This window comes from Meriones unguiculatus, chromosome 2 (genome assembly GCF_030254825.1).
Source record: "Meriones unguiculatus strain TT.TT164.6M chromosome 2, Bangor_MerUng_6.1, whole genome shotgun sequence".
NCBI classification, from domain to species: domain Eukaryota; kingdom Metazoa; phylum Chordata; class Mammalia; order Rodentia; family Muridae; genus Meriones; species Meriones unguiculatus.
The window spans coordinates 63247490-63264276 of NC_083350.1; the positions used below are offsets into that span (position 1 = coordinate 63247490).

Here is a 16787-nt window from a genome sequence, read left to right on the forward strand (position 1 = left end):
AGGGTCTACACTGAAATGCCATCTCTCTATTACTTGTTTCTAATTTTGTATGCCTCATTGGATTACACGACCAAGACCAACAAAGACAGAAAACATCTGTTTTGTTCATTCTGTATTCATAGCACTTGGCCCACAGAAGAAAATAAAAAAATGTCCAATCTTTTCACTGTTTTGAGCCCCAACTATAAGTATTTCCTTAGGTTTTATTTCTTAGCCCTCTCAGCCTCTCCCTATTTTCACCTCTAGGCTAAAGATTCTAACTTGAACCTCCAGACTTGACTATCCCAACAAGGTCCAGTCCTTCATATGATACCTGCAGTTAAGTCCACCTAGAGTTCCTCTCTGGCACTCACAACTGGATATGTCTCAAGCTACTCCCTGAGTGATGAGGTGATAATTCAATAATTATGGCCTAGCACTCTTGGGTTCAGCACTGAAGGAAAAAAGAAAACTTGAACACATTAATTGCTCCAGTTTTGTTCCCACGTTATTAATGATGGTATCCCTTCAAAAGTTAAGTGACAAAATGTTCTTTTATTCACCAGTAATGCCTGATTTCTTCTCTAAAAATGTTCCTGCACTGTCACATGAAGCCTCACATCTTATGGTGGTCTTTTGAAATAATGATTACATATTTATCTCCATGTATATTCAAGATGAATCCCAACCACACCATCCAGTGTCTTCATTAATCTCTTCAGTGGCTCCTTCATGCTTTCCACCATCCATATACTTTTACTTGGTATTTCAAAGGCCCTCTCAAGCCCAATGTAGCAGCACACACCTGTCATCCCAGTACTTGGGAGGTGAAGACATGTCAAAGTCAGACATGTATATAGTAAGACAGAGCAGCCTGGGCTACTTGAATCCCTGTCTCAAACCTCTCCCCAGCCCCCCCTTCAAGTCCCTCACAATCTTGCCTAAACAACCTTAGCAAAGCAATATAGTTTGATAGTCAAATCCACAAACTCTGGAGCAAGACTGACATGTTAAAAGATGAAAAGGGAACTGGAGATCTGGCTTTTCTGATTAAGCACACTGGCTATTCTAGAGAACTAGGGTTCAATTCCCAGCACCCACATGGCAGCTCACAAACACCTGTAACTCCAATTCCAGGGGATCAAACAATCTCTCTGACCTTAGCAGTGATGTGCAAACTTGCAGACACACATGCAGACAAAACACCGAAACACATTATTAAATAAAGTTTTTTTAATGACAAGGAAAAAGATGAGAATCACAGTTCCACCACTTAACCTATCCATGTCCTTTAATCTTATAAAGACCAGATAAGTTAATGTAAGTAGATCACTTAGAACAATTTTTGACACACAGCCAATACTATCTATAGTGTTTTACAACCATTTATTCAATTATCAATAACCTGCACTCCTACCAATCTACTGAAACTAATTGTTGCACCATTTGTCTTCTGAGGTCACAGTTAACCACAGGGTAAGAATCAGCTGAGAAGCTGCCAGTTTTGCAACTCTCCTGTCACTGCAAAGCATTTTAAGTCAAAAGCTTTTATTTACAAAAGCACTTATACATCTCACTCCCTGAAATGTCCCAAAGTTGACTTCACAAAGAATTCCTAGTTCTGTTCAAAGATTCCCAATCTACAACTGGCACACTCTTCTCTCTACTTTCTCATTCCCAAGTGCAGATAAAAGAACATCTTACCACCATCTCCATTGCCAGTGACAACGCTACTTTAGCTTTCTTATGCTTCTATCTGAGTGGAAATGACTACTCTCCGTATAAGTGTCTAATTCTAATTGTATTCTTTTTGCATGAAAACACTTAAAATAATTAAAATTAGTCCTTCCCCTCTAATAAGAAGAGAATATAGACTCCAAAGTAATCAGGACTCACTATTATGAATGCTGCTTTTCTTATTATTTCCAAAAATTGCCAGTAGTGGCATATGTCTTTAATCTGGCAATTTTGAGAAGCAGATTTCTGTGAGTTCAAGACCAGCCTGGTCGACATAGTGAGTTCCAAGACAGCTAGAGCTACACAGTAAGACCGTCTTGAAAACAAACAAACAAAATTCCCAGAAATATTTACGCACTCTTCAACTTGGAAAATAAACTTTCAAGTACAATAGATAATTCCCAAAACAGTCTAGTAACCCAAGTATGAATGTGGCTCTACCAAATCATTGCAAAGCATTCCTTTTTATAAACGAAAATGGTGGGGGGGGGGAACAGAAAAGAAATGGTAACTTCTAAAAACACAAAAAGGTAGCAAGAACTGGGCCATCTAACCTAAAGGATCATCTTCAACTCATTTTTCAGATCCCCAGCAAGGTCTTGTCCAGTGTCAGATAAGCCAGAAACAACTTAAGGGAAAAAGGTCTGCTTCAGATGTAGTTTCAGAAAATTACAATCTATCACAATGGAGTGGGTGCAGTAGTTGATGACAGAGGAAGCCTGTGGCAGAGGCTCCTCCATCAGAGCAGGCTTCCCAGAAAGCAGAAAGATTAAACAGAGCTGGAAGCAGGTTTAATTTCCAAAAGCCCTCCTCTACTGATCTGCTGCTACCAGTTTCAAGAGAAAGCTCTACAGCCTTCAGAACAGCATAAACTGAGAGCCCAGCATTCAAAGCATAGGGGCTGTGGAGGACACCTCAGATTTAAGCCATAACCATGCTTATGGTTAGACCCCAAAACAGTGGTGTCCTCAAGAGGTAAAAAATAACTATGATTATAAAATATTCTTATAAAAACATAATTATTGTATAATTGTTTAAAAGTTATCGTATTTGTTTTTGTTTCTTTGATATATATGCCACAATATATGTGTAGAGGTCGGACGACAAACTGTGGTAGTCAGTTTTCTCCTTCTACCACAGGGGTTTTAGGGATCAAACTTGGGTCATCAAGACTGCAGGCAAGTATATCATCTACTTCATTTGTGGGGTACATGAGGCACAAACAAATCACAGAAACTGTTTATGTGTGTTGCTGCTCCTCTCTTACTTAAGGTCATAGCCTGCCTGCTGCCTTTCTTGTTTTTTCAAAGTGATCTTCCCAAGCCCTACCAGATAAACAAGTAATAACAAAACCCAGTCTTCTCATGTTTATGTGTAATATTCCCATTTTTATATATCCACTTCACTGTCAGAAGCAAATATCCCTGAAGAGCCAGTACTTGACATTTCCACTTCCCATGGAGTAATTTTTTAGTACATGTAAAATATGAATTACAAGTAAAAGAAAGCTGCCATATATAATTCCTACCCTAAAAGCTGCTCTGCTTCTGTATCTGCGTCTGAGAGCTTACTCTGAGCCTCCTAATGGACTTGGTACCAGGCTCTTGTCTAAGGGCTACGTTTGGACTACTACTGCCTGGTAGTAGCTGCTTCTTTTGAAATCACAATTTAAGTAGTTAAAAATTTTTGTTTTGTGCATGAGTGTGTGCATACATGGGACAGTGCACCAGTAATTCCAGCACCTGGAGATAGAGGCAAGAGTAAGGTCAAGGTCAGTTTGGTCTTCATAGTGAGTTGTAGGCCACCTGAGCTACAATGTGAGACTCAGTCTCCTTGCTCCTATCCTATCCTATTCCACTCCACCGCCTGAAAAGAAGTTTTTGATTTTGTTTTTAAGGAAAGAACAGTAAAGGATAACATCCCAAAACTGTATAGATCAAGATAAGAAAAAAAGATGTGATGCTAAAGTAATCCAGAAGTCTAAAAAAGAAAAACTAAGTTGCAAAAACCAAGTGGTAGCTGTATGCCCCAACATGGTAATAACTGTATTACATAAATTGCCTAAATAAATCAATTAAAATAGAACCTGGCTGAAAAGATTTTAAAATATGGGACTGCATAACTGAATTCTGACCACTCTGCCTTTCCACAGCCTGCACTCACTGCCAAGGGTGCAGTGATGGCTTCCTGTGTCCTTTTGCACACTGAAGAGAACATGCCTCTGATTGGGCTGGGGACATGGAAGAGTGAGCCAGGGCAGGTAAAGGCAGCCAGCCACTAAATATGCCCTTAGTGCAGGCTACCGCCACATTGACTGTGCTGCTGTCTATGGCAACGAGAGTGAGATTGGAGAGGCCCTGAAGGAGAATGTGGGACCAGGCAAGGCAGTGCCTCGAGAGGAGCTGTTTGTGACATCCAAGCTGTGGAATACTAAGCACCACCCTGAGGACGTAGAAGCTGCCTTCCGGAAGACACTGGCTGATCTCCAGATGGAGTACCTGGAGCTCTATTTGATGCACTGGCCTTACGCCTTTGAGTGGGGAGATAAGCCCTTTCCCAAGAATGCTGATGAAACTATCCGCTATGACTCCATCCATTATAAGGGAGACGTGGAAGGCTATGGAGGCTCTGGTGGCAAAGGGGCTAGTGAGAGCTCTGGGCTTGTCCAACTTCAGCAGTCAGCAGACTGATGACATCCTCAGTACGGCCTCTGTGCGCCCAGCTGTCTTGCAGGTGCAATGCCATCCATACCTGGCTCAAAATGAGCTCATTGCCCACTGTCAAGCACGAGGCTTACAGCCCCTTGGGTTCCCCTGATCGCACTTGGCACTACCCTGATGAGCCAGTCCTGCTTGAGGAACCAGTGGTCTTGGCACTAACTGAAAAACATGGCAGATCTCCAGCTCAAATCTTGCTCAGATGGCAGGTTCAGCGGAAAATAATCTGCATCCCCAAAAGCACTACTCCTTCATGAATCCTTCAGAACATTCAGGTATTTGATTTCACCTTAAGCCCAGAGGAAATGAAGCAATTAGATGCTCTGAACAAAAATTGGCAGTATACTGTGCCCATGATTACGGTGGATGGGAAGAGGGTTCCCAGAGAACATCCCCTGGACGGCCCCTGTATCCCTTTAATGACCCGTACTGAGACCATATTTCTCAGCCTCCCTTTCAGCTCTTGTGCTCAGTATTGCCTGCTACACTTGAAAAAGAAGTCAATAAAGCCATTGGAGTGTATACACACACACACACACACACACACAGAAAAGATTTTAAAATATGATGAAACTAAATGCTGTTTACAGGAACCTTCAAATATTTAATCAGTATAGACAAATTAAAAGCAAAAATATAAAAGATATATTCATACAAATAAATCACAGGAGCTAGGTTAACATCAGGTAATGTGTAACAGGGCAGAAAAGAGAAAAACAGCTCTACCAAGAAGATATAGCACAAGCCGTGGCACATGCCTGTAATCCCTGCACTTGGGGGGCAGAAGCAGGCGGATCTCTGTGAGTTTGAGGCCAGCCTGGTCTACAAAGTGAGTCTAGAACAGCCAAGGCTACAGAGAAACCATATTAAAAAAAAAAAAAAAAAAAAGAACACACATCACCTAAATCCTGTGTCTCTGTATGTGGGTGTGTTTGTGTGTGTAAAATAAACTCAATACTGTTCAAGGAACAGTGGTGTATAACTCAGTGGTAGAATGCTTGCTTGGCAAGTGAAGGACCAGGGTTCAACTTTCAAGGAAAAAAAGAAGGGTGGAAGGAAATTCAACAATTTCTTTAATTAACAGATCTAATTAGGAATTAAGACAATACTTCAACCAAATACAACAGAAATCCATCTATTCAAAACCACAGAATTTTAAGACAGCTCATACTCTGGATCATGGAACAAACTTCAACAAATATAAGAGTATGTTATATAGTGTATGTTCTTCATCAACAGTGGAATGAAACTATAAACCCAAACCAGAATAACAGAAAAACTTCGAACTGCTTTACAAAGTACATTTTAAAATATCTCCTGAGTCAAAGAGAAAGTCTCTCAAAAGAAATAAAAATATACACTCAACTGAAAGAACATAAAGATACAACACTGTGATGGTTTAACTAAAAATGGATTCCACAGACTCATATTTGAATGCTTAGCCACCAGGGAACGGCCCTATTTGAAAGGATTAAAATGATTAGGAGGTGTGGCCTTGTTGGAAGAAGTATGTCACTGGTGGTGGGCTTTGGGGTTTCAAAAGCCCATGCCAAGCCAAGAGTCTATTTACAGATTAGGATATAGTTCTCAGCTACTCCTCAAATGTTGCTCTGTATGGCCTCCTTGCTTCCTGGCATGATGACAATGAATTAAACCTCTACAACTATAAGCAAGCCTCCAATCAACTACTTTTTTCATAAAAGTTGCTTTGGTCATGGTATCTCTTCACGGCCATAGAACAGTGATTAAGACATACATCTATAAAACAGACAAGTTGGTCATGGTGATACATGCCTGTAATCCACTTAGGTGGAGGCAGAGGAATTCAGGCTGTCCTTCATTACTAGAAACCAGGCTAGGCTGCCTAAGATCCTATGTCAAACCACCACCTACTTCCCATCATGAGGGAGAAAGGGAGAGAGAGAGTTGATTACCAGTAAACCCCATGCCAACCAATAGATGGCCAACATAAAAAGAAACTCATTCATATTTTTGTAGATTTTTTGCCTCATATTGCTTTGTGAATTTTTTTATCTTATTTATCATTTGCTTATGTATTACAATTTCTAATTTTGTGCTTTTATGTGTGTTTCATATATTTTTTATTTCTTTTATTTGAGTATGTTGTTTGGTTGAGGGTGTTTGGTTTTTTGTTTGTTTATTTGTTTCTTGTTTGTTTGTTTTTGTTTGCCTGTTTGTTTTCTTAAGAGAGATGAGTGACTGGAGAGGTAGGAAGGATCTGCAAAGAGAAACTATTACCAAAATACATAGTATGAAAATTTTGATTGTTTGTCCGCTTGTTTTATTTTTTAAGACAGGGTTTTTTTCTGGGTAGTCCTGGTTATCTTGGAACTAGCTCTGTAGAACAGGCTGGCTTCAAACTCAAAGAGATCCACCTGCCTCAGCCTCCCAAGTGCTGGGATCAAAGGTAAGCACTACCAACGCCCAGCTGGAAAAAAAAAAATTTGTCCAATAATAAAATTAAAAAAAAAAAAAGAGGCAACTGGAGAGATGACTCAGTGGTTAAGAACACTGTCTACTCTTCCTAGAGGACCCGGGTTCAATTCCCAGTACCCATATGGCAGCTTACAACTGTCTCCAGTTCCATGGATTCTGACACCTTTCATTCATACCAATACACAGAGAGTAAAATTAAATAAATTATTTTTAAAAAGAACTTATATAACATGACCAAGAGAAGTTTAATCAGGAATGAAAACTTGACCAGTATTAATTTAAAAAAAAAAAATCAATCAATCAATCAATAGAATTCATCCTATATTTAAAAAAAAAGGTTTTAAAATGTAGCTCAGTGATTGGATCTATATATAGCATGTATAAGAGTTCCACAGAAAAGAAGAGAGAGCAGAGAAAAGAAAGAAAGAAAAGTAAAAAAAGAAAGGATATGGGAAAAGGAGGGAAGGTCATATATTAGCTGATGCATAAAACAGTTGACAAAATTAAACATTCGCTTATAAAAACTCTCAGAAACAGGACTAGAGGGAAGCTCCTCTTCCCTTTATATGGAAAACTACAGTTAGCATCACACACAAAAGAAAAAAATGAACACTTGCAAAGATGTCTTTTCTCACTGCTCCTCTTCAACACAGCAACAAAAACTTTAATCAATGTAGAAGATCAAGAAAAGGACATTTAAGCTGGGCATTGGTGCCCCACGCCTTTCATCCCAGTACTCAGGGAGGCAGAGGCAGATGGATCTCTTAAGTTCCAGGCCATCCTAATCTACAAAACAAGTCCAGGAAACCAAAACAAACAAACAAACAAACAAAAACAAAGATCTCTATAAGCAGGCGTACAGTGACCACAGTAAAGATAAATTTGTTCCAAACTGATTAAACTATTAAACTATTAAAATCTATTTAAACTATTAAAATCTATCAAAATTTTAGCAAGATGTTTTTGTAAGCATAAATTATTTTACAATTTATATGAAAAAGGCAAAGAAATATGAGTAACTCTTATTTTGAAAATGATTATACTGGGATAGGATGAGAGGTCAGTGTACAGTAACTAAAACTGTGTGGTGCTGGTAGACTCACAAACTAATGGGACAAAAACTGCATATATAAACATATATAAATAAACACAACTGTTTTTGACAGCACACAAAAGCAATTCAACAGAAGAAAGGCAATCTTCAGCAGACAGTATTGAAGCAACTAAACACCCATAGGTGGTAAATAAGCCATGACCTAAATCCCATGCCTTACACAGAAGGTAACTCAAAATGAATCATGTATAAAGCATGTCACTTTCCAGAAAAATATACACAGGAGGAATTCTTCAGGATCTAGATCTTTGCAAAGAGTTCTTGGACTTGACCCAAAAAATATGATCTACAAAATAGAGAAGCCAGACTTTAATACACTAAAAACTTTTGCCTTTGCTCTACAAAATGTCTGATGAATGTGATGAAAGGCAATCTGCAGATAAATCACATAGCATCTAGAATATATAATGCACTCTCAGAGACAGTAGTAAAAACATAGAATCCAGTTTGAAAACAAACAAAAATCATTTCCCTGAAGAAAATTTATAGATTACTGATGCTGAAGGGATGTAGCTCAGTGGTAGATTTCTTACCTATCACAGGTAAGACACTGGGTTTATCCCAATGACCATTTAAAAACAAACAAAATGCTCAATACTATTAGCCATTAGAGAAAAGCACACTAAAACAATAGTGAGCTATTATATGCCTATCAGAACAGGTAATGCAAAAAACAGTAACATATAATGTGGTGAGGATGAAGAAAAACTGACTCTTTGTGCTTCACTGTAATAAATACAAAATGTTACAGTTACTTTCGAACATAGCTGCCATATAACTTAACCAACCCAGTAACTGCACAGCTATCCTTTCATCCCAGAGAAACAGAAACACAGACTTAGGTTCAGATAAGAACCTATATGAGAAGCTAAACATGATAGTATAGGTTTACATAGTTTAATTTAGTAGTAATGACACATGCCTTTCAACACAACATTTGGGAAGAAGAGGCAGGACTTCTGTGAGTTCTAGGACAGCCAGGACTGCAAAGAGAAAACTTGTCTTGAAAAACCAGTAAAGTTTAACTTAAGGGGCTAGATAGATGGCTTTGTGTTGTAGTAAATAAGAAATATAAGAAGTGTTAAGCTATAAAATGTTTATTATTAGTCCTACGATTATCATGGTAATATTTAACCTGCTATCACAAACAATAAGACACAGACACCTGTTAGATTTAGAATTGCCTTATTTACCTTGGGCCAGGCAGATCATTTTCCTTACACTGTCTCAATTTCCTCACCATCCATCTCCTAGCCCCCATCCATTGCCATCCACCTTAATCCTCCTCATCTGGTCTATCTTTCATACATAATCCCATGGTACCTGCTTGGTTTCTTCATATTTTTCCTCACCCATTTGGTTTTTTTGTTTTGTTGTATTGTGTTTTTTTTTCCTCCACACTAACCCATCGTGGCATCCTCCTTTCTCCTCTCTTCCTGTCCATCTGTCTCCTGTCATTCTCATGATTCTTTCGTCCTCAAAAGCCTGAGAACCTTAAGCCATGCCTACCCCATTCTGCCCTGCCAATGTATAGGCTATTTAATGAAGCAATCAGGTGTAATGTTTTAGGCAGGTTTACACAAACAAGGATGGATGTATCCAGTGGGCAGTAACCAGATCTTGAAAGTCAGTAATTAGTATTAGCCCAACCTCCAATAGCTTTGCAATTAAGAACACTGGCTGTTCTTCCAGAGGACCTAGGTTTGGTTCTTGGCACCCACATGGTATCTCACAACCATTTGTAATTCCAGGCCCAGGGAATCCATGCCTTCTAGCCTTTATGGGCACCAGGCACCCAAGTAGAGCAAAGACTTAGATGGAGGCAAAACACCCATACACATAAAAAAATAAACTAAAACTTAAAAGAAAGTTCAATTAAAGATACAATTAGACCTTCACTCAACCCTTTATTAATCCTTCCTCCTGGACATAGAATGCACACAGGCACAAATGTCAAATGCTATGCCTGCCCTCAAACACCACACACTTAAGTAGAGATAAGCACAGCGAAAGTCAACAGTGAAGGGCTCCATAGAGACAGGCAATGCGATCCAATCTCTGAACAAGCAGCAGCACTTTCATAAGCAGGGATGAAAAGAGGGTAATCTTGGAAGGAAATCATATATAAAGGTACAAAGTCAGAAATAAGCAGAATGCCTTTGGAGAAAGGCACATGTGGGTGTTGTAAGATAACAAAGATGGAATAAACCAGTCCAGAAATAATTAGAGAGGGTACCCAGAAGCCAAAAACAACTGCCACTCACAAAAGCCTTCCCTTTCAACCCACTGACCAAAAGCAATGATTCCCCTCTTGCTACTCATCCCTTATACCAATACCACCCAATCTCTCCATCATCCTCTACAGCACTCACTACAAGCCATGGTCATTAAGTCTAGACTCATCTGTACTATTTAATACCGCCCTGTTCTCTAGTTACCTCAAGTCTACTTTGTCAGACAATAATCACCCAATAAATGTTAACTGAATAAATCATACAGTAAGTATCCTATTCTATACAGCTGCTTCATTGCTTTTCTCTATTTTACCCAAGTGTGAGAAGTATATGTAATACATAAATGAGTATAAAAACAATGTTATCGTCTGTTGTGGCGTTATTTTCCATAGAATGAAAGATGACTCCCAAGACTTTATGATTCTATCTGGTCTGTGGAAATTATTCATAAACAAACAACAACAAAAGCCTGGAACAGTGGTTCATGCCACTAGTCCAGTGATTTTCAACCCATGGGTTGCGAACCCTTTGGGGCTGTTGAATGATCCTTTCGAAGAGGTCACCTAAGACCATCAGAAAACACAGATATTTACATTAAGATTCACAACAGTAACAAAATTACAGACATGAAGTAGAAATGAAAATAATTTTATGGTTGGAGGTTATGACAACATATGGAACTGTATTAAAGGGTCAAAGCATTAGGAAGTTTGAAGTCCCAGCACTCCTTGAGTTGAGGGAAAAGGATTACTTGAGTCCATGAGATGAAAACTTCTCAAGCAACAAACTTGTCTCTATAACACAAAACACAGCAAAAGAAAAACCCAGCATTCCTCCAGGCCAAACCTATGAAAAACAAGGCAGGTTTGAGAAAAATGTCACATACCAAAGACTAGGAGACATGCTACTTAAATATAATGCAGCATCTTGGATTAGATTCTGGAACAAAAGAGGATAGTAATGGAAAACTGGTAAAAAAAAAAAAATGAAGTGTGGAATTTAGCTTTTTTAAAAATTCCTAACAGGGGACTAGAGAAGTGGCTTGGAAGTTAAGAAGACTGGCTTTCTTTAGGTGCACTGCATACACTAGGTGTACAGACATACATACAGGCAAAACACCCCCCCACACATAAACAGTGATAAATCTTTAAACACACACACAAAACAGGTGCTAACATGATTACAATCTACGTTACTAAAGAGATAGGCAGACCTACATGCTGCACAATCTCTGCACTTGGTGGGCTAAAAGCAAGAGTATCACCAATTTGGAGGTCAATGGGCCACATTGTAAAGGGGCTACATAGTGAGACCTTGTATTACCCAACTCCCATCCCAAAATGAAGCCAGTCTTGTTGGCTCATGTTATAATCCCAGCCTTCGGAAAGGCAAGATCAGAAGATTTCTGTGAGCTGGGGCCAGCCTAGGCCAGAGTGAGAGACCCTGCCTCAACACAAAAATAAAAACAAAGATTAAGGAGAGAATTCAGTAGGTCACACCAGGAACAAAACTCCACCCTGGTAGCTAGGAGTTCCAGAAGAAAAACTACAAATAATCTTAAATCTGCCTGGTGACCTCACCAGAAGCCATTAAAGGCTTGACAATCGGTCTTAACCTATTCAAGATACTCATTCATTTACTCCACACACATCTATGGAGTTTCTACTACTTATTAAGGACTGTAAAGAACACATGGCTATCAAAGAAAGCCATATCAGTCTCTGCTCTCACTAAGTTTCTCCAGCAAGAAAAGCTGGACACTTAAACGTTTGCACAAATGATGAGCACTTCGAAAAGTTGTAGTCTGCTACTTCAAAATAAGTGGAGCTGGGGGGGATGAACTGGTGGTAAAGAGTACCGACAGCTCTTCCAGAGGACCCAGGTCGATTCCCAGCACCAACATGGCAGCTTACAACTCTCTGTAACTCCAATTCCAAGGGATGTGAAGCCCTCTTCTGGCATCAGCATGGTACAGAGACATATGTGCAGGCAAAATACCCATACCCATTTAAAAATGATAATAAAATTAAACAAGTTACAAACAAACCTAGGAGCATTCTCTAAACCCACTTATTGACTTTTGAATAAAGGCATCTCAGATTTCAACCTAGATTCCTGTTAAAACAGATACTAATTCCGTCAATGTGGACGGGTGACTGAAATATTTCTCAAGACTCCCCAGGTAGTGAAGATACTCCTAATCATGAACCACATTTAAAAGAAATATCAAGACTCTAAGGTGCCATGGAAAAGATTTTCAAGCTATCTTGTAAAATGCAAGCTTCATAAAGGCAAGCACACTGCCTCTTTTATTCACCATAGTATTCCTAAGACCTAACACTAAACAGACGGCACTCAATAAATATTTACCAGATAAATAAATGGACGTATGGTCAAGACTAGCACTATTCAACTGCAGCACACTTGGCTCTTGAGTGCTTGTTATGTGGCAGAGTGAAGAGCTGAACTTTTTAAATTTAATTTTAAATAACCGCATGTGGTTAGTGGCTACCACGATGGACGGGCCAGGTCTAGAGACAGATTCGAAGCAAAGAGCGCTTAGACAACCGAAGTCTAGAACTCAATCTCAACTCTGCAGCTTAGCGTGTGACCCGGAAACTTTTTAACTTCTGGGGCCTCATCTTCATCTATGAAAATTAGGACAAGATCTCTTACTTTCTAGAGTTCTTGAAAGAAACGTACTTCTTACTACTAAACACAAGTGTGGTTTAGGTGACATGATCTGTCCTCCAGAAACAATTCAAGAGCACGACGACTATTCTGCCTTTGGCCCACAGGTACCAGAAATGCTAAGCGAGTTTGGTTCAGGGGCTCTGAAATAAGGCCAAGGTCATAAATTTGGTGTGGGGGGTTGGAGGGGGTCCTCTCTGCAAGGCTGACTAAGTAAGAGGCAGTGACGATGCAAGTCATCCCCGATTCCTGGTCAGTCTCTCCCGGCATTGTGCTGTGGGTGAGTGGCCTCCCGTTCATTCATTCCCACCGCATGAAGCCCGCTACTTCCCAGGCACAGCCCTCGGCCCCGGCCTGCGCGCCCTCCCCCGTCGCTCCGGACCCGCCGGGGTCAGCCCGGCACCGCGGCAGCGAGTCCCACACGGCCGGAGCCAGGAGCCATGTTTGGCTCTCCCCCTGTCAATAAAAACAAACTTCCGTCTTCCGAAGAAAAACGGTTTCCAACTCAATGTCAAACTAGGACGCCAACTCGCAGCTCTGAGTCGCTGCCCGGCAGAGGGAGACGCCGCGCGCCGAGCGGCCCCGGGAGTCCCCGCCGCCGGACCCCGCGCCCCGGCCGCGCGGCCACAAAGGGCCGAGGACGCCAGCGCGCCCGGGGCCTCCGCCGCGGCCCTCCCCGCTCCGGCGCCACCGGTCGGCCCGCCGCGCACTCACCTCGGCCCGCGCGGCGGCAGGCGCTCCTCAGGCCGGCGCGGGCGGTGGCGGCGCGCTCCCGCGGGCCGCAGCGCGGGCGCTCCTCTCGGGCCGCCGTCCGCCGCGCCGCCTCCTCGGCCTCTGCCGGCGGCGCCCCCGCGGGCGGGCGGGCCCGGCACGAGCCCCGCCTCCGCCGCGCCCGCCCCCGGGCTCGGCGCGCTAGTTCCCGCCGCGCCTCCTACGGCCGCGGCGGGCGCTCGCCCGGCGTCCCCCCTCGGCGCGGCGCGCTCGCGCGCAAGGCCGCCCCGGCGCAGTCCTCGCGGCGCTGGCTCGGCCGCTGCGGCTGCGCGGGGCAGGCCGGGGTCGCGCTCACCGGATGCCCGACCCCTCCCTCGCGGCAGGCGCCCCCTCGGCTGCCGCCGACTGCGCCCCCGGCCCCCGCCGCGGTTGGTTTCGGCGTGCAGTCGCTTCCTGTCCTACCCGCCCCGAGGCGCGGGATCGGGGTGTCGCGGCAGGGGCCTGGGGCAGGAGAGGTTGCCCACCTGTGTCCGGACAAAGACGGCGGCAGCAAGTAGAGCCTCGGGGAGCCGGTCGCGGACGGCAGACGGGGAAGGCGCCGTCGCCGCGCTCAGGCCCGGGGCGCCGCACAAGGCCACGCCTGATGCGGAGCCACCTGTGGCGGGATGAGTGGTTCGGTCGAGCCTGGCGCCGGCGACTGGAGGCACGACCGCGGGTGGGCGGTGAGCTGAGGCCACCGGCCGGCACCGCCGGAAGAGGCCGCCGGACCCTGGGGGACTAGGAAAAAAATATATAGCCTCTCCTCCCAACCCCCAGAATGGGGACTGCTTGCGGATGCCTTCCACCCCTTTCCCTGGTAAAGCAGACCTCACTAGTGTTTCTCAGAACCCAGCTTGGCCTCCCTGCTCTGTGCCAGACAGAACCATGGGCCTCAGTCATCATCCAGGTGCAACCAACCAACCGCCTTTGCATTTTTCTCAATAGCTCATTGAGAGGCTTGGGTCTTACTGCTTGCCAGAGCGAGCTGGAACTACACGATAAGGTCTCTCATAGACGTTAATGGCTCTATTTTAATCTTTTAGATCTATATTGTCAGTAAATTGGAAGGGAAACCTTGTGCAGGGCATTGAGTTAGGGTTCCAGCTTCTCAGAAAACGACGTTAAGAATTACCTCTACCGTTCTATCTAGTTTTACTTATCTACATGTTCTGAGTAGTATATTGTAGTGCTGGGATTACAGTCTGGCCAATAGTGCCTGCTTGGCCTAAAAGGTGCCATTTTAAAAATGCTAATTTAATGGTTTGGAAACAAGCCAATCATTAGCCTGTTAATGGTCCACAAGGAAACTATATTTTGAATAAAATGTGGACTTAAAAAGAATAATGTATATATATATAAAAAAAAGATACATTAACCTGGGAGATTTGCAAGCCATGTATCTTACATAGGGGTTGTATTCAGATTAATGTTAAAGCACTCCACGAACTCAATAAAGGAGGCCAATAATTTATTTACAAGTGGATGAAAGAATACACGTTTTATTAAAATATTTAGATGATTACAAGTGATGTTCAGCATTGTTAGTCACTTAGGGAAATGCAAATTAAAACCACAATAGGAAAACTTTTCACACCCACTACAATGGCTGCAATTAAAAAAGTATAAACCCAGACAAGAAGGGTTGGTGAGGAGGTGGACAAATTGCAACCTTCCTGTATTATGGAACTGTAAAACAGTGCTGCCACTTTGGAAAGGTTTTCTGGGTTCTTAGTTACACACAAGACCTCACAATCCTACTTATAGTTGATTCCCTTAGAAAATTGTAAAGGGGGTCTTCTAACTTTTTATAAATATTCACAGCATCATTTTAATTGCCAAAAAAGACAGTTGTTACCCAGATGTCCAAGAATTTCTGAAAGGATCAAAATGTACATGAAAAGGAGCAAAGTAGTCATAAAAGTTCTACACTGAGGTACAAAAACAGTAATCCAAAACTGGGGCATAATGGTTCATTTCTATAATGCCAGCTGTAGGGTGTGTGGGGCAAGAGGATCAAGAGTTTAGACCAACATGTTTACATAGCTTATATGTAGTTAACTCACAGCTACTTTGAGGTTGATGTGGGCCAAAGGAGACCCTGTGTCAAAACAATACAGATAGGCTAAGTGGAAGAGACTAACGCAAAGAAGCACGTACACAATTCAGTTTAAATGAAATACCTAGAACAATCACAGAGTGATTGGAGGTTGCTTAAGGCTGGGGGCAGGAATGTGGGGACTGACCACAAACTGCAGGAGATCTTTTTGGAGTGTTAGAAATGTTCTAAAGCAGAATAAGATGACTATATACATCTGTAGATAAGCCCAAAATAACAATGTACATTTAAAACAAGTGAATGTTGGTGTGTCAAATTGCCTCAATAAAACAAGCTTTAAAGATTTCTTGTGTTCCACTAAGAAAGCCTAAAATAACAATACCTTTTGTATCTCTTTACAAAGATTGTTTGCAATTTTAAAAGTACCTAAAGTAAAAAAGAAAAGTGTTCTGTTTTTTCCTTAATTTGATGGACTTTTAAATGAATTTTTGTGATTTCCACCACTCTAAGTTAGTCCTGGTTGTTTGTTCCCAACTAGCCAAAAAGAAAATGGCTCCTGTGATGTGTCTTTTTAATGGAGAGATGTGGGAATGGGCTGATTAATCTTCACAGGATTCAGAATCTCCTAGACGACATACCCCTCTGGGTGTGTCTGTGGAGGTATTTCCAGGAAGGACTGACTAAGATGAGAAGACTGCCCGTTATTGTGGGCAGCCCTGTTCCCCATGCTGAGCTCCCTGACTGAACAGACAGAAGTAATGGATTATCAGTGTTCATCTCTCTACTTCCTGATTATGGATGCAGTGTGGCCAGCTGCCTCACCCTCCTACAACCAGGCCTTCTACACCACATAGGATGTGCTATCAAACTAGACCAAAATAAACCTACTCCCCCTTAATAAGCCTACTTTCTCTTAGTTACCTTTATCAAGCATTTTTTTCAGTTAAACTAGAAAACTTAGAAGGATGCTGCCTACCGCACAGTAAACTGCTAAGAGCAATTGACCAGAGCAATAGGAGGAAAGAGAAGAGATACCAGTTATACAAAATTGT

The 16787-nt window shown here is 42.1% G+C and overlaps 1 protein-coding gene and 1 pseudogene across 5 annotated transcripts in view; one reads left to right on the forward strand and one right to left on the reverse strand.

Moving 5' to 3' along the window:
• The window catches only part of Galnt1 (polypeptide N-acetylgalactosaminyltransferase 1), a 125368-nt gene extending 111067 nt beyond the window's left edge, over nucleotides 1-14301 (reverse strand). For 3 of the 5 annotated variants that reach the window (XM_060377593.1, XM_060377596.1, XM_060377595.1), the window contains exon 1: nucleotides 13644-13770. The gene's annotated coding sequence lies outside the window, so the exon portion shown is untranslated. Of the gene's footprint in view, nucleotides 1-13643; nucleotides 13771-14164 lie in introns of those variants that run through there. The other 2 variants (XM_060377594.1, XM_021649227.2) reach the window with 1 other exon arrangement.
• Nucleotides 3896-4866, forward strand: LOC110555793 (aldo-keto reductase family 1 member A1-like; annotated as a pseudogene).
• Nucleotides 14302-16787: the final 2486 nt, after the last annotated feature.